We start from the raw sequence: 21,781 nt of genomic DNA, 5'->3' as shown, positions 1-21,781 counted from the left end.
AAACGTAATCAATGACTTAATTTATTAAATAAGCCAAGATCTCCTCTCCCATGTAGCATCTTTCACAATTATAACTGCTTCATATTTGATACAAGAAGCGAGAAAATGCATTTATTATATTCTCTTGAAGAGTATAATTAGAAGTAAATTGAATAACATTGCAATTTATTCTTATAATTACTTTTTATCTTTTTCAATGTTTTAATTTCTTTATTTCTCCTTTTACCGTGTTACAACTGATACAATCACAAGCTAATACAATCCCTCCTCTCTCTTTTTCTCCTCTCATTGTCGGTAAGAGCCTATTCGCCATGCGATGCAATAAGATAGACAATCATCGATTTGGATCTATCCAGATCAACCGTATGCTTTATAGTTTATGGGACGACGCAGGATTCTCGCGAGGAATATCCGGCACACGTGTGTCAGAAATAGTCGCCATAAATAGGGATTTCCAAAGTTGAATCTCTCGCCGGAAGATAAAGGTACCCTTTTGTTGCTTCTATCGTGATTTCTCTGGTGAGCAATGTGCCAAATTGTTTATCGGTTGTCTCGCCAAATATAAATTGGTCACCTAATAATTTAGCAGCATTCGACACAGAAGTTTCGTTCGAATTGTATTTTTAGTGTATTTTCGATATAAGAATAAAAGAAAAAGATGAAGTCAGAGATCTTTGCACACTCCATTTCATAAAATTAGTGTAAACAAATCATATATATATATATGTACATACATATTTAAATATGTATTTAAATCTCACACTATCGAACCCTCTGCCAGCAATATGAATTTTAACTCTTTCGTCAACAATAGAGACCTTTAAGAAACAGAGAAATTTTTTATTGTTCGCGATTATATAAGAATATGAAAAAATTCTAGTGTACTTGTCAAAGCTTTAACAACGAATTTTTATCGTCACAGAAGTCGGATTATATTTTATTTATTTAATTTTTATAGATTTAAATTTATTGTTAAAATTCACAGTCAAAATGATGCGTTTAAAGATCCTAGTTGCTGGCGGAAAATTAATAACGTGAAAAATGATGTATTATTAAATAAATATGAAGTTCTTGAAGCAATTTAATGCAACAAAAAGTTAAAAAATGGCAATATAAAAATAATATGATACATATTATTTTCGTATAAGATAAAAATACAATATTATTGAAAAGTATATATTGCATTATTTTATTGAAATAATATTATTCAATAATATTATTTATATAAAAATTATTTATATAATATTATTATTATATAAAAGGATTTCAAAGAAATGGAAATCAGAGTAGGATCATATCGCATTCAATCGTACGGAAATCAACGTATTCACTGTCCCACGCAGCTCATGAAATTTTCCTTTTGTACACAATAAATATATTAAGTGACACGATAGTCAGAATAGCGGAGCATTCTTACAAAATATCAACATCCTGTACATCATATTCCGATCAATAATAGGGACCTTTTATCGACCTATCGATCCAAATGTGATCAAACGAGGGATGAAACAAGGGCACGAATGACGTTTTAAGGAGGGTAACGGCACCGTTCGTCGATGAATAATTCAACCGTTGATTTGCACGACTCAGTAGAAATGTCGGATTCGATTTCGACATAGGTTCTGTCGCTCCCTCGTGGCGTCGATCGGCGCGCTTAAAATGAGCTTCCACTGCGCGCTCATAATTCGTTCGCGATGAATAAATGACGCAGGGTATGCCTGTCGCTTAAATTTGCCAGCCGACGTTTTAACTGCAGACCGGCGACAAATTGGAATCGATTTTCTTGGCCGTTTTCTCATCGATATCATTGCCCCAACGATTTTATTATAACGTTAGGAAAGAAAGGAAAAATAGAAATGTTACATAATACATTTGAAAGGAAAAGGTTAAACTTTAATATCTAATAACCAATTTAAATTTTCTCTTTTTTTCTCTCTCTCTCTCTTTTGATCTACAGTTTTTTTTTCTTGAGGAACGAAGAGAGGCATATCATTAGGTTGAAGTATACGACAGGCTTCGGTGATAAGAGTACCGGAAATTAGAATTCTAATTTCCGTTTGATCAAAACGCGATTCCCACAAGGTACTCGTCTCGCGCATCAATACGCGCTGCATATTTCAACGTGAATATTCACGCGGTCACGATATGACGATATTTCATTCCATGTGTGCAAAACGAGCGCTCTCATGGAGTTTTAACGCATCACGAGTTAATTAGGTCCTGAAGAGTACCGCCGGCTCTGTGACGTGGATTTTTGCGCTCTCGAGGTATTCGCGCCTTCCTTCCGCCGAATTATTTATTGCCGTCCATTTGCTCCACAAATACGTCGACAAATATAAATTGAGAGCTAAAGAAGCCGTTCCAAGTCTAACGTTGCAACTTTTCAGTTTTTTTAACGTTATACTTTTCATTTCACGCAATATTCCGTAGTAATTTATCGGATGAAAATTTACCACAAAGAAACAGTACAGCGCGAGTAGATGTAAATTTATTTCGTTAATGAGCTCAACAGGTGCGTGGAAAATGAATATCGATCAAAGATTGAAGCCTTTTAATTTCGCGATTGCTTGACAACAGCCCGCCCGCGTATGTTCCTATCGGTGAAATCCGTTTTTAATCGAATGTGTATTTTTCTAGTCTATCGGTCATGAAGTCAAATCGCAAACGAAGAAAAAGAGAAAGGAGAAAGGTGGACTTAGTAGATTAAGCACGAAACTAGCACAGACGGGGCCAAACCGGAGGAATCCTCCTCAGAGGAAATGAGAATCGTGGAAGTGAGAAGACAAGGGAAGAAGATGCGCTTTTGTACTCTTTGAGCGAAAGAGAATCTCATTGGAAACGAGCGCCTCGACGAAAATACGTTTGACATAAGAAGATGGGAGAATTCTTCTTCCAGTTATTGCCTTGACAGCTTCAAAAGTTCTAGTTCGTTTCATAATTAACGCGAGTAAAATTGTAGCGATGCGCTTAACAATAATAAGAAAATACATGCATCACAAATTTTTAATTTTAATAACAGTAGATGTCTTTAATACAAAATAGGAACTTTATCCCGTATTAAAGTTTATGTTTTATACTTTTTTGAAAAAAAAATAGGAATGTTAAATTCTCTCAGGACGTAATATTATTTTTTTCATCGTTATAGTAATTAATTTAATTGATCATCAAATTAATCTTTTCAATGCTCTCTATTGATCTTAATCCTAAATGCTCTGGAAAAATGTCATAAAAATATCCGAATTAAATAAAAATGTCAAAATGCAATGAAAAGGAGTTAAAATTGAAAAAAAGAGACGTTTTTCCAATAAAAAAGATTATTGTTAAAATAAAGAGAAAATGTATTAAAGTATTTTTAGATAACGATTTTACAGATCGATATTGTCTTGAGAGTTAATCCAGAACCAATTTGCTAAACCGAGTAACTTTTTGTTCATACTCACCCCACTTCGTCCAATTTGACCGCTGGTCTTGGAATGGTCCTGGAATAGTTGGTAATCGCGAGACAACGGCAAACAACGGTAATCCCGTCGTTGAGAAGCGGTGCAACCTGCCGAGATTTAATTGGCCGTTAAACGATCGTTCGCTTCAGCCCACGAGCAAACCGAGATGCTCTCACTCTTCGTTCAATTAACACTAATTACCCGTAACCGTGGCAATAACTGTTATATATATATATATATATATATCTTGAAAGACGAAAGGACACGCGCGGTAATATTTTCCGATAAATCAATAAGCTGTTAAGACGTTACAGAATATAAATACAAAAAGAACATTAATCTTGCAAATTTTCATCTTGGGATGTTATAAATGGAATGATTCTAACTGACATAGAATTTTTTCACTTAAAATTCTTAATTTTGAAACATCCTGCACAATCGAAGAATATATAGAATGTGCTTTTTTGATGCGAAATATGATTTTCTCGTAACGATCGTAAACGGATATTGGATCTCTTATTCTCTTTAAAAGAGAGAGAGAAAGAGAGACACAGTTTTGAAACGCGAGCACGTTGAGTGCGTTATTGCGTTTCGGACACAAACAAATCGGTCTGTTTGGTCGAACCCGATCAAATGCTGCTGTGACCAATTAACAAACGTTGCGCGTACAACGTGGTATTCGTGGCTCGAGAACAATGTCGAAATAATTAGTATAGCGGACGCACCGTATAGGAGAATAAATGTATTAGTTAGAAACTGATGAATCAGAGCTCTTTGTTTACAGCTATGTATAATATATAGCTATATATATATATATATATCGTTGACATATTTATATTACAGAAAATATGGCGGGAAAATTTCTCTTTTTCATAGTGCACCTCATATTTTTTCTACAATATTTTGTAAACACTATCTTGCTTTACATTTATTCATTAACTTTGATAGTGACATAGCCAGAAACACGCATTGAAAGGACATTTCTCTTGCATAATAGCTTTTCAGTAGGTAATTAATATACGAACAGCGTTGTGTGTCACAGGACAAATGCGTTCGTTAGAAAACGAGACCCTTCCAATCCTTTTAAATGAGACCATTATGATTTAATGAATACAAACGCAAACATAAATTTTATAGAAGCTGTAAAAAAAGCATGTAAAATAACTAGGATGCGATAAATTATATTATTTAAAATAAAAAAGTATGTATGTGTTCCGTACATGCACTTGTTTAATAATAATAACGTCAAAAGATGATATTTGCACATATGTATAAAAACAGGGTGTTAAAAAATCATTCAGCATTTATATAACGTGAAAAGAGAGAAAATGAGATAAGCCTATTTGAGAGAATTACAGGTCCCAATGAGGTGATTTCACATAATGCCTATCCAATCGTAATGGCTTGTTGATGCCAACTTACTGATTCGAGGTGAAATTTTTCATTATAAAAAATATGTAGGAAATCAGAATATTCAGAGCGCGATTTGTAAACACTGAGATAAATTTTCAAGTCGCATATGACACGTAGAAAATAAGTCAGAGTTATGACACTACATATAAAATTATTTATATCTCAGAAATGATTGAGTTTTTCGACTTTTGTTCATTAAAGGTTTCTTTACTGAGTATAGTGTGTACTATCTACCATATACCTAAATGCTGAATGGTTTTTTTTAAATATCCTGTATATTTAAAAGATAAATTTATACACATATAAGAGATTTTACTGTAAATAATAAATATTTGGTATTTATTGTATAGAGTATAGGGCGGGGCTATTCCGTCAGTTTCAACTTTAAAATAATATGAAAATTTACAACAACAAATATGATAATATCTCTTTGCAGTGATGTGCTTACAATTAATAAATAATCATGATTGTTCCTTGAGAGCATAAACACAATCTTTAAATGTTCAATATGTGCTGTTCAGAAACATAAATATTATTGTGAGAAATGGACCAAAAAGCTCCACTCTATCTTATCTCTAAGATAATACTACTATTTTCTGAATACAGCTTTTAAGACCTGTTATACGCTCGTAAGATACCAGACATCGTTTCATAATATCTCTTTTATAATAATTCTTTTTTTATGAGCGCGAGTAACATTGCAGCAGATCGTTTATGCGCCATGGGTTATAAGTTAGCGGAAAGCGCTGTTTCGAGCATCGAATGCATTCCACCGCGATGGATGGGAGAGATGAAGAAGACGAAGAAGAGAAGAGGAAGAGATGGGGGAGGAGCAGGTAGGTAGCTTATTAAATTCTCTAGCGAAATACATACAGCAAAGCGAATACGGCTACTCTTCCCGGGCTCAAGTTAATAACTCTCTTTTATACACGGTGTCCTAGACCTTAGTGGAGCCACTTTTCATCTCCGAATTCTTTGACCAATTTAGAGTTGATCTTTCCTCGAAGCGGAAATGTCAAGAGAGATTATTATTCGTCGTAAGTTAGCAATTTTTTAATCTTCACTTGAATCTTTTAATTAATTGCAATCCATTCTATATTGAGCGTATCATCCATTGCTAACAAAGAATATTTTCTTGATGTTAAATTCAACCGAATGTCATCTATTAGTGTGTGTGTATGTGTGTGTTTAAATGTTATTAATAATATAATATCTATATTATTTATAGTACTATTAAACGTTTAAATTAATTCTAATTGGTTAATAGTCTTTGATTCTAATTCATTACATTTTATTTAAAAAACAAATAAATAAATACATTCATAGAAGAAGAATACACACAGAATACTTTTGAGCGTTTTCAATAGTTAAAACACCATGGTATTTGGATTTAAAACATGGAACATTAAAACATTTAAAGCTGAAACATATTTTATTATTAAATGTTTGTTTTTAAAAAGATGTTTTAAATGTAAACATTTTCTCTGCTGCATTTTTTACAGTGTATTTCGACAAATTTTTTAAAACAGTAACTTTTAATATGAAAATATTTATAAATATTCTATGGTTAAAGTACTCGACAGATTTTTCAAGCAGTTTATCATAGTTCAGAGTCAACGTTTCTCGTTAGCAAGTTTCTTAATGGAATTTAACATGCTCGACAAAGAAACTCCCCGTCCCAAAGGCATTAAACGTAATTGAAAGAAAATGTGTTCAGCTCGTATGTTGTCATTTCATCCGTTTTTGCTACATGCGCCGTAAGAAGTACAATTTACTCTCTACTTAAAAAAAAACTTCGCCAGAGCACAGAATATCGCGCTGCGTCGATAAGAGAGGCAACGGTGGCCTCCTAAAAGCTGTTTGCACGCCCTGGATGTACGTGAAGGGTTAAAAGTATCTATGTAAACCGGATGGAGCTGAAAAGTGTGCCATAAAAGGTATGTATACACAGTGTTCCGGGACTTACCGGATATTTCCTTAACCATATTTAGATAATTTGGAATAGACTTTCTTGAAAAATCAATGTTTCAACAGCTTCGAATAATTATACCGAAAAATTCGAGGAAATCTCCTTTCCTCGGAGAATATATTCTGTCATCTCTCATCGCGGTGATACCTATAGAGAATTGAGAGAGATATGCAATTTTTAGGCCTTTCTTTAGATCTTCTTAATTTATCTATTAATCCCTATTTAGGCGTGCGTTTCGTAATGATAATTTTAGTAGCCCAACATATATACGTATATATAATTTTCTTTCTCTTATTTTGCTCTGTAGCACATTCTACGGGTATGTGTAATGAAAACTTTTGCGAATTTTAATAACATGCACTCGTCCACGTCATTGTTAATGAAAGCACCTGGAAGACAAAAAACATGGCCGGTAAACATTGACTGTTTTCGTAATTCTCGAGCCGTCAGCTCTTTCTCGGAAAAGTGGAAAAAGTCAGTGTATTTTTCTTTGGTTGGAAATATCAACTAAAAGTTGAATAATTTTAACTAAAATCTTGTAATCTCTATTTTTTTGCCCGTATAACCTACATAACAATGCAAAAATAATGAAAAATTTTTGAAAATATATATTGCTTAATAATGTAATTTATAATATATATGTAATAATATAACGTAACATAATATACATTTAAAACACATGCTTATTCACAAAAAACGTCGATCAAATTTTTTATCTCAAAATCTTTTCTCCTACGAGTTTTTTAATAATATGCAAGAAGGAAAGAGAAAAAAAGAGAATATAAAATATAAACCATATAATCATATAAAAAACTTCTTATAGTTTGCATGTTGCTTAAAAAGACACATAAATAATGTATTTTTAGTATAGTGTATATAAATTATTTTTAGAATTTTTCAAAGCACTTAATTTCGCGAATCATTGTCTTTAACGTTGATAATACAATCATTATCAGGCAATAGAGATGAAAATAATTTTTAGCATACGCGAACATGAGAAATCGGTTTTAGCTTGAAGATATTTCATGTGTTCAGGCTATCTGTGTGTATCCACAAATTTACAATGCGGCCGTTCCGTTATCCTCGAGGGAAATTACACGGTGGTACGATAAACTTCGAGCCAGACGCTAATTATTACTCGGAAAGGCAATCTATCCGCCGTGTAAAAGTCATATCGATTACTGCGTTAGATGTACCAAGTTCTAGGGGTATCCCTTCTGGTACATAAAACAGGAACCTCTCTTTATCGCATTTAATTAAAAAGAAACAATTGGCACTCAATACTCAATCGATTCATCTGATTGTGGAAATATGATAACGTTAATTGATCGTAAATATTTAATTACGTGTTTCATTGAATATCGGAATTGTTCGCGCACGTGGAAGAAGGTTCAAGAGGTTTATGAATAAATTCTCCGTTAAATTCTTGATTTACATATTCAACGTACATCATGCTTACGAGACGATGCGAGAAAATAACGGAAAACAGCGGTAATCCAACATGCGTGTAACGCTGCTATTTCTGGTTAAATTTCCCACTTTGCCTTTAAGACGCTATACGCAAAAAAATATTTTGTTGCTCCAACTAGAATTATAGCTGTTTTTTGTATCTGATAGATAATTATGTATCATACGCATAGAATTTATAGCACAAATCTAAATTCTATCTCTGTCACTTATATGATTAGATGCAATACATATCCAATATCGTAGTATTTGCTAGAAATTTATCTGTTTTAGTTATTTTTCGTATTTAGATAATTTTCGCTATGATTGCAAGATCACTTTTTTGAGTGTAGGAGGCTTTTGTGCACCGTCTCTCGAAAATTATGAACTTCCGATAGTTAAGACAGAGCGTCTTCGCGTCTACGCGTGCAAGTGAATGTTAGGGATAATAGCGAAAGCCTGAACGGCGATAACGAAAATGATTTATCCGGCGCAGCTGCAGGAGCCGTAATAGTTGCTGCCACGTGCGACGGTTGTTGGATGCAACGCTAGATTACAGAAACGTATTTCCCAAAAGACACGCGGTGTACACCAGCGCGGACGACCAGCTATTCCCCTGGAGAAATACGGATTGAATTGTTGATGTTGAGTAATACCCAACGACGCGCTGTTATCGAAAAGCGATAGTAACGATGTGCTGTATAATCTCATAGACTTCAGATGTGGACACGCAATGCGCAACAATGTATTTCGAGAGTTTTTTCTCTTTCTTTTTTTCGGCGTTTAATTTTCCGGCGATTAATTTGATCTTTCTCTCTGTCAAGCTCTCTCAAAATAGCGTCAGTAGTCTGAGAGACTCATTCGTCTCTCTAAAATCCCCGCTTTAATTCTTTGTAATCTTTATACAGAGTAACAATGAAATTGAATCGCGAAAAATCGACCCAGTAAGACGATTTAGAATCAATTCAATATTATTTGAATTTATCACTTGAAAATTATCAATTAAAATTGATTTCTTCGCAGACTATACTATTGTATATGCAAGAATAAAATAGGAATAAAAATGTAGTTAAGATCGAAAGGTATGTATGTTGTGCACAGGGATCCATGTTAACCTCATCCTCTTAGTCGGATCGATCGTTGCGGGAGAGAAATGGAATCGCACGAATTTTCCCCGACCACGTACCACCGGGATTGGATGCTAATGTATTTGGGTTTCTTATTAGGAGAAAAGCTTCACGATTCAATTAGCGTCGAGTTTACCGTCGTGTCTATTCGCGTGATGAATTCGTGGAGAGAGAGCGAGGCTCTACGAGAGATGGTTTCGCACCACTTAGATTTTCGTCAGGGTTTTTTAGGCAATTAAATGGAATATTCGCTGTTGAAGTATAGACTTTTTTATTAAGCACTTCTGTAAAGTTCAACTTTTCTATTGAAAAAAATTGGGCGATAGCTAGACGGATTATACAAGACACGCTCGCTGTTTTGCATTCGGCGACCTCGTCGTATTGGAAATTGCTCGATCGTATCACGGAAAATGCAGTTTTTAACGCTGTTATCGCCATTTGTCGATTATTAGTTCCGAACTCGAAGCTGGCGCGACGGCAACGATGGTGTCGTAACTAAATTAATTACGCAAGTGTTTGTTTCGCCGTGCGATTACAATGTCCTGCGCGAACGTCGTTGAAACGAACGAAATGAGAAACGAGAAACGACGTAACGCTACCGGTAACACGGTGTAAAGTTACACGGGACTTACTACTTTCCGGTTGCGTTTGCATTGTAATGAAAGTACCCGCGAGCAAGGGATTGAAACTGTTGTAATTCCTCCGACAAGCAGGAGAATGTACGTCTTTCAAGCGAAAATGAAAACGTCCGCGCCGTGCCGTGGCGATGTCGCTGTAAGGTTTATTTTCCTGTATATTTGCACGTCGATAATTAAACTCGTCGAAATCGTACCCGATTCTCTCCGGTGCGATATATCGGACTGTTGTATGTGAAATATCGCATTTCGAAAATATCGGTTTCCTGGTACGTTCTTATAAAGAATATCTCTCTCGATAATCACATATTACAAATCACGTGAGTGACGAAACGTGATCCTTTTGCAAATTATATAAACCGTAGTTTTTGCGAAACATAACGCTTGCAAATTTTTAAAATAATAAATTATTAATTTTAATTGTATAATATTCTTCCAAGATTTTTTAAATAAAAATTTACAATTGTAAAAACATTCGTGACATAAAGTACTATATTTAGAGAAAGTATCAATGCAAAAAAGTATCCGTAATACGAATTTGAGAGAGAAAAAAAAAAATATTTTTAACTATTTTTCTCTAACATTCTATATTTAATTAAAATAGGATATACGAGTATATTGCTAAATTTTCCTGTTATGCGCATCTTATTTTTTTCGGAAATTATTAAAAAATTGTTAATAAAAAGACCAGAAATAAATAATAAAAAATAATAAAAATTGAAATGTAATTCGAAAATATAATAATTAGCAACCGTAGATATTTTAGAGAAATTCGTCTCACGGTACCATCATATCAATAAGTTCAGAAACTTGGCCTTTCAACTTCAATTTCGTACGACTCGTCACGTCGCGTCCCGTCGCGTCCCGTCGCGTCCCGTCGCGAATTTTTCAACGAGTTCATCCAGCAATTTCGTTACGTAGTTCGTCTAACGAAAAAGTTACTCTCAAAGTTACAGCTTTACAGCGTGAAATTGCGGCGCGGGCGTCGCCGTTGTTTCCAGTCTCCGCACGGCGTGGCGTGGCGGACAGAAAAGAAAGAAAAAACAGAGAAAATAAAAACAAAAATTAGTAACGCTGCCCTTTTCTTTTCCTTGCCACGTGTGTCATCGACCGAAGGATTGTCGATAATCTTTCTCGGTCCTTCGGGACACGTATCGACCCGTTTTTATCAGGGTGCGTCGCTCAAAAGTCCGATAATCCAATTTGCGGCTGCCGCGATTTCCGCCCCCGCGAACCTACATCGTCGGTTATGTACGAGGACATGTTAATACTTCCGCGCCAGGGTTTTACATCCTACATGTTAATGAACAATCTCGTTACAAATTCAGTTCCGCAGTACGTCCTCCGCGTGTAGGACCCGATAATAATAATCCACCGGGAAATTCTTCGGATCTGCACGCCGACTTAGACGTTTTGGTGTAATTAATACAGTCAGAATTTCAATTAAAAAATTTGTCAAGTCTTGAATCTACGTGATACTTTGGTCGTGAAGGCAAACACTAGTCGAAGAGCGAAATTTCTAAGAGATCCAAGTGAAGAAAGACGCGGTTGACAAAAGCTGGATTAAAGCGAGAAAACTCGGCAAATACTTGCTATGTATTCGAAACGCTAAGACAATATGAGGAACGTAAGACCGAGAGGGAATAAGGAAGAAATCAGGTAAGGAAGGGGAAATCTTCTCTCGACATCTCTAAATAGCTTCCTTCCGCGTTAGCCGCGCGCGCGTGCGAATATAACTTTCCGCTCTCAGGTAACGGGGAGAGAACGAGTGTTCGCCGCTTCGAATGCGGCGATAAAGGCGGCACGAATATTCCCGGATCTCCTGCAATTTTCCAGAAGAATGCCACCGACCCTCCCTCACCCCTCTCGCACCCGATGCGAATCGGATTTCGCACCGGGATTTCCTTCCCCCCATAGAAACTTATTCGCGCGCGTATTACCTCCTCCAAACAGATTTGGTAACGTGGTGTCTCTGCCGCGTCTTCTCGGACCTCGCGACAATTTGCGCGGATATACAATTTCTTTCTAAGTTTTCTATAACTCTTCGTATTCTACACTTTTCTTTCACTTTCTATGACCCTCTTTTCTTCCGTTGTTCATTTTTTCGTTATTTCTTTTATTTCTTTTCTACTTATTTCAAGATTCGCGATTCTGAAGAGACATAAGGATAGTTAAGTATTAATATGGGTTATATGCGGATTGATATTGTAGATAGTATATATAGAATACTGTAAAAGCATTCTTACTATTGGATATGTTAAAAAGTACTGTGCTAAGAAATTATGAGGTAGGTAGATAAAATCTTAATGTTACGGTGGGTCGATATGGCACCATAAAGAATGTCTCACGGTAAGCACTCCATAAAATAGTCACTACAAAGATACAAGTAGTAGAACACATATACTCACTCTTTCTCTCTCTCTCTTTCTCTCTATCTCGTTATTTTTTATGCAAACTTTAACACTGGAAAAATTGTTTAATTTTTCAAAGCCATTTGGGTCACACGCTTTTAAACAAAGTCATGTAATTTATTTTTAACACAGATTTTTAAAATATAATTTTCTGTTATTCTGCATTTCTTTTTTCTCGTATTTTCTACCTTTTAATAATTATTTTATAGTGATCATTTATCTTTTTATTCCGTTCCGCTGAAGCTTAAACAAAAATAATTTAAATTTAATAATTTAATTTCTGCATTTTATGACAGATTGCATGTATATATTACAAGCTCGTAATTTATTAATTAATAATTTACGATGTTCATTTATAGCTTAATAGAATATTATAATTTAATTCTAAAATGTATCTCTTTTTTAAGCGTAAATTAAATTCGCATATGAAGAGGAAGAAATTTGAACAATTTGGAATAGATAGGAGATAAATTTGATGAAAATCGCTTATTTAGGCGATGCTAATATTATTGTTTCAGGTATAGCAAGATGAGCTATAGGTTGGGAACAAAATTGGCGAAAATGTAATCAAGTTAATAAGTGTTGAGTATGGTTATAATGAAATTAGCGATTAATGATGATTAAATAGATAATCAAAAAAGATCAGTAAACAATAAATAGTTTTAAATAAAAAACAAAGTATGTTTTAAAGTCTGTACAAATAAAACATGTCTGAGTTAAATCACGTATTTTACATCCCGGCAGAAAGGGATCCCACATCTACCATTATTCTTTATAATTACGCAAATCTAAATTGACGTAACGATTGTATTGTAACATAAGAATATACACGTGAATATAATACACGTAACAAATATAAAATATATATACATGAAAATAACGTGAAAGAAAATATATACACTAAATATCTAGAGCGAGAAGTGTATATGTAGCGCAATCGTTACATCGACGATTTACAATAACGGTTATCTGTGCGAAATTTTGCGCATACATTTTTCTCGGTTATCGCAAAAACGCTGGCCGACGGGATAAAATATCGAAGTACGCACGTTATCTTGCCACCATTAATGCACCGCGCGGTCTCATAAATATTCCGACGAAACTTTGCGCTCCCATACGAAAATGGGGAATTATTATACGGGCACGTGAGACTCCCCGCAGGCATGCCTGGATCGAAAGCTTTTTCTCCAAGAAAAGACAATATGTAGTGATATTACACTTCGATCTTTATGTTACAAACTTACACGAAAATGTATTAAATCTTTATAATATTAAGAAGTTTTAACGCAAACAATTTGTATAAAATTTTATACTGAAGAGTTTCAAATTTAATTAACTCATTTCTCGGCTAAAGCGTTCCACGGATAAAAGGAAAAATAATAAAAATTTTCAATATATGGATTTTCAAAGGGAGTACCTTTAATATCTGCAGTAAAAGCGTTCCATTCCTTCAAGAGGAATTTTAAAAGCTAGATTATCTCCACCGAGGACTCGAAGACTCGATATTTAAGGATGGAAGGTGGGAGCGTGGGTTAAAATTTCAAAAGAATCTGTGAATGTTTAGAGGAAAGTTAACCCCTTGCAGTCCTGTATCGAGGGTGCACTCGACACTGTGATTTACGAGAAAGTCTGTATTTTTCCCTACGCTCGAAACGGTGAATGATTACACCCGGCAAACATTGCTCGAATGTTTATAGAGTACTCTAAATGGCGGAAATCGATCATTGTGTCAAAGTATTGCTACGAAACACTGGTCAACTTAAAATAAAGACAAAATATTTAACATTTTCCCATTGAGCGGAATTATCGGTTGCGTACGAATCCCAAAAGTTTTATGGAACGTTCTTATGAAGCAAACATCTTCCGACGTTTCATCATGATTCTCTTATAAAATTAAATACTTGCAATTTTTAAGTTATAAGATTTATAAAAACTTTTTATAAATTTTTTAAATATAAAAAATTAACAAATTCATATATTTATCAATAGAAAATTAACATGTTTCCTAGTATAAATTTTACATTTAACAAGAAACGTAAGATACGAAAAATGAACTGATGGAATAATTAATATACAAAATTTAATATAATTAAAAATATATTCTTTATTTTTAATTTTCTTTTTTCTAAATGTTTGTATTTTGATCCAAATAAAAGATTATAAAAATAACTTCCTGTTTTGAAAAATGCAAAAAACATTAATTAATGTTTTAATTACATACAGTTTATTCCCTCGAAAATTACCTGATCATTGAAGATAAAGTCAACGACTTTTCTCTTCTCTTCGACCAACGACCGAACAATTTGAATCGATTTAGGACCGAAATGGATTACAGACCACCGAAAACGGTCGCGAGTACCGTTAACGCGACTATATTTCCGTTACAATGATCATAACGATAATGGGGAGGTCGAATTTGGCAATTACGAGGCGCGAAGTACGTCGATCATAGTTGCCGGCGGCAAACTTCCTAATTGAACGCCGCTCGTTAAACTTACTCGCATCTGCCGCGCGGTGCATCCGCTAATTAACGGTGGCCTGGTATTTTTCGAACTCGACTACCCCAGGCAAAGTTAGAGCTTTCTCCATCATGTTAAATACGACGAGTTAAGATCGAATTTCATAATTGGCAGGAGGTATCCCGTTTTTCATCCGTTCGAGATAATAATCATTCCGTAAATTGTAAAGACCTGGGGATGCAGATCGCGACCGCAAAAGGAAAGACAGATATCGCTTTTCCGGAAGTAAAAAATAGAAATTGATTACCGAAAAAATAACGATTCATTAACGATGCTGCATCAATATTCTTACAAATGCTAAAGTACAGAATGACAATCGGAAAGACGCTGAAATTAAATAGCTGTTATTTTGTAAAATAGACAGAATGAATTAAACACAGTGTCTGCTGTAGAAAAGAGCTCGTCATTCCTATTAGCACACAGTCCAAGAAGGATATCTAGTTTCAACAACTTCCCAATTGTCATGCTGTGTATAACTGAAAGTATTTAAATTCTTAGGCACTGGACGTTAAATGTCAGATACCAAATTCATTATAAGTAACTACAGCGTGAACGTTGGAAAGTCGAGCAACTACGAATATTCGAAATGCAAACGAGACCAATCTGCGAGAGTCACGAGGAAAATGTTGGTCGTGCATCCCGCTGTCCGGGTTTGCGCCGGCGATGTAATTAAAATGTCAACGTACCGCTGCAGTATTAGGCGTACCGTTTGCTCGGTTTCGTCGCTGTATATGCTTGTAACATACGGTGGGTGCATGAGCTTTTACGGTTTGTTTCCTTAAGTCGACGGAAAGCTCGCGACGACAGGCGCCAACAAACGCCGGGGCTCCGCGCCAGCGCGTCGAAAAGAAAACAGACTACGCAGAGTTCTCTCCCTCTCGAGCGACTTACTTAGCCTGGTTTCAACGCATCACGAAGCACGACTGATACGAGCGAATATCTCGACATGGGAAATTAGTTGCAAAACCGCATGATATTCCAACTGTAATTTGCGAACGAAAATTGCGGAAAAAATCAAGCGTGATCTGCTTCTTTCATTTTAACGATATCATTGTGACTAAAATTGGAATAATTTTACTTTTTTTAAATAAAATGATTATTTAATTATTTGAAAGAAATAAAGCAGCAAAGATTTTTATTACGCACATGTGTGTTCCTAGAAAATGTTTTTTCAAAATTAATAAGGCACACATGATGATTATGAAAAGTTGGAATATGGACAAACGTATATATATTTCAATTTAGAGGCCGTGAAATGATCGCTAAAAGGAAGATAAAAAATCAACTGCGTACATACAGTCTAAGAAGGTTAAGAAGAATGGAAAAGAAAAAAATATTTTTTCTAGACTAAGAATGTGAGGTAGAGTTTTATACAGGATTCTTATCTCCGTCCTCTGGTCCAGTCTGGAAGAGGAATTTTCTAAAAAGAATCTGGGTAGAATTCACAAAGATAGTGTCTACTGATTTCCCAAGGGTAGTAATCCCTCTCTTCCGCCTTTCTTCTTTTCTAGAAGAGCCACTTCTGTTCCTTCTTCTTGTGAATCTCTCGAAATTGAAAGGCGACTATTGTCATTAAGACCAAAGCTTTATCGATTTCCAAACAGAAACAGAACGGACAGAGTTCGAAAACTGTTTTTAAAAAATTGTTTAATTCGTTTATCCTTGAATCATAATAACACTTGTCTTTGAACGATTCAACAATTCTAATAATTTTATCATTTTTACAAAATATTATATAATTACAATTTGAGTTAATTTGATGATTCAAATTCTAAAGAAAGATATATATTCGTCGATACGTATTTTTCGACATTTACGAAATCTAAATCTCTTTTTCATTTCGATTCCAACGAGCCGTAGTATTTTAAGGATTGTTAGATCGCAACGTAATTTTTCTCCAATCGAGCTTCTATCTTTTCTGTGAAATAACGTAGATCGTTATTGCCTCCAATTCTACCACGAGTCAGAAATACCTGAGCGATTCGTTAGATCGAGATTGAAGAATTTGTTAGGACGCACGCTTCGGTGATCGCGGGGGAGCAATCTATAGCGACGTAGCCGCGGTTATTTGTATGCAAAATACTGGGTCGTTGGCACGACCAGCCACCGTCGTCCCCGGGGATTGTCATCACCGGTCGTCTAAAGCTTGTCTCGGACAAGCGAAGCGAGCAACGTGTCCCCACGAGTTCTTCTTCCCGTGCAAAGCCGGTGGGATAACTTCCGGACAACGCGCACCATTGTTTCGCGTCGGAGAACTTAGCCGAATGAAGTGGTAGACTGCGCAGAGAGAACCTTGTTGGAAGATGAGAGCGACACTGCAGTTATGATTAAGAAGAAACAAAGGTACACTCACAAATTACTATCTTTTCCCAACTTTTTATAAATCTGGACCGTTATTAGACGCAAATTCCACTCTTCTTTTTTTTCCAAGTATATACTTTCATAAAATATTTATATGAATTATGGGAAAGCCGCAGGTAAATGAGAATTCATAGTACCAGTCGTCTTTCGCACGCTATATTTCTTTTTGTACGTTATAATATATATTCTTATATCATTTGTACATTGGAAAAAACTAATGCATGTTGCGATGCATAGTACTTATTTTATAGTAAAGCATTGTGAACTTACGATTTAATTAAAATTAATATCAAGGTAAATTTGCTAAAATGCGGAATAATAAAAACAAGAGACTGGAGATTTCACTTCCTTTCCAATAGAAACGTTAATATAAAATGAAAAAGAATTACGTAATTCCAGCGACTCTGTAGCGAAAGGCTTCCTGATTTTTCCCGATTTTTCTAGGAAGAGACAAATTTCTTAATTTTTCCTGATTTTGCAGAAGAGCGATAATCCCAACGGGAACGTCGGGAGAGAAAGAAACGTTCTCGTTTTACACTTTATGTTTCAAGTAGAACAATATCGTTCCGAAGTGAAGCGGAAGAAGTAAGTCAGAGCAATCCGGAACAAACGGTAAAAATACGTCCCGTTTCCAAAAGCACAGGAAGAAACAAGGGAGGAACTTTGCGCGCGAGTACCTACCGATACAGTAAATGCATCGACCCGAGAGGAGTTTATCGCCCGTGGGAAATTCGCAGACGCGTCTCCGAAAAAAATACCTACCGTAACCGGAAAAACCGGTAAAACCGTAACCGGAAAAGCAAAGGAAATAAAAATGTTTTCCGGAAGGAGCGACGATGAGATAAAAAGCTCGGCGTAGTTGTGAAAGACAATTACGATTGGACCGGAAAGAAGAGTCGAGTATCTCGCCTGCTCTCCATGGCGCGCTTCACGATTGAATATTTCAGCGGGGCCATTAAGAGTCGACACGGGCACGGTTCAACGGAGCACCGGAATAAGGATCGCCGAATTAACAAGCATGCCATCGTACCGGATTTCTGTCCGGTGCATACTACCGTCGCGCGGACACGGAATGCCGTGCCCGGAAGAGAAAAACGAGGGAACTCGAGCGTAGAGAGAAGAAAGTGGTTAATTTAATTCGTCGCTGAGACAATGACGACCGGCAAGAAGAATTGTAGTATATATACATAATTATATACGGAGTACTTTCTATTGAGACATGCTAGCGAAGTCCACTTATTGTTTATAGTGACACTCGACTGACGATTATGTTGAGCTATACGGAAAATGTAGAATTTTGTATAAAGAAGAGAAAACAAATACAGAAAGATAATGGATGGTGGATTGTAATGTTTTTTTTTTACGTTTCTCAAGAGTGATAAGCTATTTCCATAATTTAATTTCAAACAAACGTAGGAAATTTATTGTTAGAAAGTACTTGTGTACATTTATACATATCTTCTTTTTAACTAAATTGAAAATCGCACAGTGGTGTAATATGAATTTTCCAATTTTTCCAACACGGAGAGAATTTTTTCTTACAATTTACCCTGAAAATATAACAGTCGTGGGACAACATTGTATTTTAAAGAATTTTAATGTAAATATCTCTCATTCATTAATAAAACTACAATGAAGTATAAAATAAGTTTGATCAATTTTACTGAAGTGCATGGTAAAAATCTTTAAAATATTGTATTGTATCACAACTCTACCATATTTTCAGGGTAAATTTTAAAAGAAAATTCTCTCCGTGTACTTAGAAAAATTTACTGTAAAAGTACTTCGCACAACCAAAGTATATTTTTATAAAATAACCATATCACTTTGACAAGATGACTTGATTATCAGAAATCATTTATTTTACAAGACTGTCGTAAAACTGAAATCTTCGGAATATTTTACATGTAACGATCTTCTATTAATATATAATATACAATAAGACATTTGATATATGACACGTAGAAGTTGCAGACAATATAAAAAAATAAGTAAGATACGAAAAGTATGAAATCACTTGAAAGGAAACAATTCTTGCTGTCGAGAACATTTTATAAGAATATGTCTATGATTGGATAGGTTCAATTGGATTACAAAAATTCTCTTCTTAGGATTAAAAGAATTCGAAATCGTATGGCAAACCTCTCGATGAAAGACAAATAGAACAAGAAAGAAGTAGGAAAACTCTGTCCGACACGTATAAGCATTTATCGATTAATGACACTCTTTTTTATCACATGAAGGTGACATTTTGTCGAGTAATATTTTCAACAAGGAGTTTAATATTCGACTCGCGGAAGTCTGTCGTGAAAAGGTGAATACATAAGTACGGCGTGATCGCGAAATGACAAATAAGACGGAATAAAACGCTGACGGATATACAGCGATTCGAAATTAAAAATCCTCCGACTTTCGTGGTTAACGTGTTGACGTGCTTTTTTTCAGCAAGAGACAGAGAAAATTGGGTCAAACTGACGGGAAAAATAAACAGTGACAACGCGATGCAACGTTTTAGCATGCAGCATGAATTAATAATAATCGAACATTTCTAGAACAAGAGATTAACTCGGAGAGTAAAATGCATTTAGTAATTGTGCGCTTAGTAAATGCATTTAGTAATATCTATAATTTATATTTTTCCAAAAATGTCGCACATAATACTTTTATATACAACGTGAACTATACACGGAGAGAATTTTCTTTTAAAATTTACCCTGAAAATATGGTAGTTGTGGTACAATACAATATTTTAAACATTTTTACCATGCACTTCAGTAAAATTAATCAAACTTATTTTATACTTTATTGTAGTTTTATCAATGAATGAGAGAGATTTACATTAAAATTTTTCGAAATACAATGTTGTCCCACGACTATCATATTTTCAGGGTAAACTCTAAGAAAAAATTCTCTCCGTGTATATATTAAACGTTAATATAAATTATAATGACAAATTACAAAAATAAGTACAATGACAATTCTTAGTTTTTTAATATTTTGGTAAATATTTTTATCGTCTATGGAAATTAAATTGACTATACGGAATAATCGATCTCTGAGGCAAAGAATTCAATTTAAAATATTTAAATGACATAGCGGTAGAAAACTTCCGTACTGTTCTTGACAACAATAATCACCTCGGTAAAACCTGACTACTTTGGTACTTCGTGCCATGACTCAAGGCATACGACTTCGGAATTAATATTCAAGGTGCAAAGCTCCCAGGGAAGACATTGAAAGTAACGTTTCGCAAGCTTGTCGACTCGCTCAGATGTCCTGAGAGATATCTATTATCCTATTTAAAAATTAGCATCGGAAAGGCGACCTTTATTCGTCGTTATCTTGCTTCGCGTGTCCTCTCGTCGTACTTTCATGAATGCCGAACACGTCTCGCTTTTTTCTCTTTTCTCTCTCTCTCTCTCTCTCTCTCGCTAAGAGGAGGGTCACATATAGAGTAGAGCTTTGAAGGGCACGTACATACGCTGGTAAATCAGGGGATGCACCGCTCCTCTTGCGAATTCCGTTTCATCTCGTTAATGTACTTTGCCGGAGTTCGGGGACGAAGTTACGGCAGCGTCGGCGTTACGATCGAGGTACTCGTATCGAGAGGCAGATCGAGAGAGAAAGAGAGAGAAAGGGGAGGGACAAGCTTCCTACATATCTCCATTAATATTCGTTTGAATTGCGAAACGGAAACTTCAAGGCGCGCATGCAACGTGCATGCGTTTCGACGGCTTATTTAGTTCTGCTACTTGCGATACATTTTGAATTTCAACAATATAAAGTTTTTACTATGTAAATTATGTTGTACAGAATCTAAAAATTGTCTATTATATATTTAGATTTTGTTTCTGACAATTGCAGAAACAATTCTCTTATGTATTTAATATAACAGCATATATATACATACATTGTGCTGTTCCTTAAATAGAATACAGAGCAAAAAAACCAATCATACTTGTATTTCTTGATTATTTCATCTCAAGCAAAACAATCTTACCCGTTTTTAAGCCATTATAATTAAAATGTCGTACTCCGATAGAGTTTCAGTTTTATGCTTTTATATAGATATAAAATCAATATATTTTAATAGTTGCATATTGAATTAAAATGACATTCATTCTTATACAAAAAGTTTTCGAAAAATATTAGTTTTGGTGAAATATAATATTTAAATTTTTTGAACAATTATATTATAAATTTATGGAAACGCAAAAAATGAGAAAAAATTTATAACATGGTTGTACAATGTTAAATTGCATGTAATGTTACAAAAATAATTCATAATATAAATTCTGCATTCAACAAAGAGTCATACAAAAATAGAAAATCAAATAACATATGAAATTTAACATTGAGGATTAGAAGCTAGAAATACGTGTTTGAGTTTTCATTGTTAGATCGAGGATAGATTGTGAAATTTCCTATCCTAAGAAATATAATATATATATATATATATA

At 34.8% G+C, this 21,781-nt stretch overlaps 1 protein-coding gene across 4 annotated transcripts in view; it reads right to left on the bottom strand.

The window, feature by feature from the left end:
* Tpst (tyrosylprotein sulfotransferase) overlaps positions 1-21,781 on the bottom strand; it is a 77,347-nt gene that overhangs the window by 18,600 nt on the left and 36,966 nt on the right. For 2 of the 4 annotated variants that reach the window (XM_018454324.1, XM_018454326.1), the window contains one exon: positions 3,441-3,547. The exons of the other annotated variants lie outside the window; for them this stretch is intronic. The gene's annotated coding sequence lies outside the window, so the exon portion shown is untranslated. The remainder of the gene's footprint in view (positions 1-3,440; positions 3,548-21,781) is intronic. 4 annotated transcript variants of the gene reach the window in all.

This window comes from Mycetomoellerius zeteki, unplaced genomic scaffold (genome assembly GCF_001594055.1).
Source record: "Mycetomoellerius zeteki isolate Tzet28-1 unplaced genomic scaffold, Tzet1.0 scaffold433, whole genome shotgun sequence".
Taxonomy (NCBI): Eukaryota; Metazoa; Arthropoda; class Insecta; order Hymenoptera; family Formicidae; genus Mycetomoellerius; species Mycetomoellerius zeteki.
Note: the sequence above shows the minus strand (reverse complement) of the source record. Positions and strands in the feature narration are given on the sequence as shown.